Source organism: Coenobita brevimanus, chromosome 11 (assembly GCF_032717465.1).
Source record: "Coenobita brevimanus isolate Jiangsu-jjx chromosome 11, ASM3271746v2, whole genome shotgun sequence".
NCBI lineage: Eukaryota > Metazoa > Arthropoda > Malacostraca > Decapoda > Coenobitidae > Coenobita > Coenobita brevimanus.
The window spans coordinates 9,431,596-9,432,801 of record NC_136964.1 but is presented as its reverse complement, the minus strand read 5'-3'; the positions used below and the strand labels follow the sequence as shown (position 1 = coordinate 9,432,801).

Genomic DNA, 1,206 nt, shown 5'->3' with positions numbered 1-1,206 from the left:
GTTGTGCAAGGCCAGCTACCACGTCACTGCCATGGTAGTACCTCCCGGGACGATGGTAACCATCCACCTACTACCTTTTTGGTGGGCTAACGGGTGCTACACCTTGCCCAAGGGTGACCCGGGATTATGCCCTCAGCCGGACACATCACACACACGCAGACCCCATGGAACCTACAGTACAGTGCACTAACCTAATAAACGGTGGCTAAATTAACCGTGGCTAGATTCAGTTGCAAATTTTTTCGTGTTTTCCCGCCAAGCAGAAATACTACTTTCACTGAGTCGGAAAGTTTTAATCGCATTTTTTTTTTTTTTACAATCTAAACAATAACCGCATTATTTAATAGCCATAACATTGCTACAAGAAAATACAAACCCACAAGGTTGCATATTCAAATCTGTAGCGGGAAAGTTGGATCTGCAATTCCGCAAGTCAAATTTAAGGGATAATGAGTGAAAACGTGTAGAAAAGAAAAATAACAGACAACAGAAAAATAGCAAAGAATCAACTAACACACGACCAGGTACAAAAACGGACATCAGAAAAAGGAATAAATAAAACGGAAATAAAAGGGAGCTGCTCGGTCCTCCTCCATACTTGTTTTGAATCAATATGGAGCATGCGCCAGCGAGCCAAAATACACTCGCCACCCGCCAAAGCACACCACCACCACCACCACACCTCGCCACACCACACCACACCACACCACTCCCAAGTAAGTCTCAGCATCATTTAGAGAAAGTCTGGGCATGCGTGAGGTTGACGGTTAGATCTGCCAACTAAAGAGGCGTTTGGACTTTTAATATCGCCAAGTGAAGATTTCGTTGCTACCAATATTCCTAAGATGGTATTACTCCTTCATTTCTAAGTCTCAAATCCAGATTATTTAAAGTCTGACAGTTAAATTTCGAGATTAAAACAATAATTGGCTTGAAAATTCACTCCCTGAAGATTTCGTTGCTACTAATATTCCTAAGATATTGCTAAGTCTCAGCCCCGTATTCTCGTCAGGAGGTTCCCTAACACCTCTTCCTTAGAGATTTATTTTTGGATACGATTGGGTAATATTAATTTGTATGTTACTAATGATGATGATGACGATGATGGTGGTGGTGGTGGTACCTGAATGCTTAAGTAACACGAGAGGACAGTAAGGTAGTAAGCAAAATAAATCACCAAAGAAAAGTTGTTAGGGGGCTTCCTTA

The 1,206-nt window shown here is 41.9% G+C and overlaps 1 protein-coding gene across 1 annotated transcript in view; it reads left to right on the top strand.

Annotated features, from left to right (window-relative positions):
* Positions 1 to 692: 692 nt before the first annotated feature.
* The window catches only part of LOC145411943 (uncharacterized), a 6,688-nt gene continuing 6,174 nt past the window's right edge, over positions 693 to 1,206 (top strand). The window contains exon 1 of the mRNA XM_080281914.1: positions 693 to 716. The gene's annotated coding sequence lies outside the window, so the exon portion shown is untranslated. The remainder of the gene's footprint in view (positions 717 to 1,206) is intronic.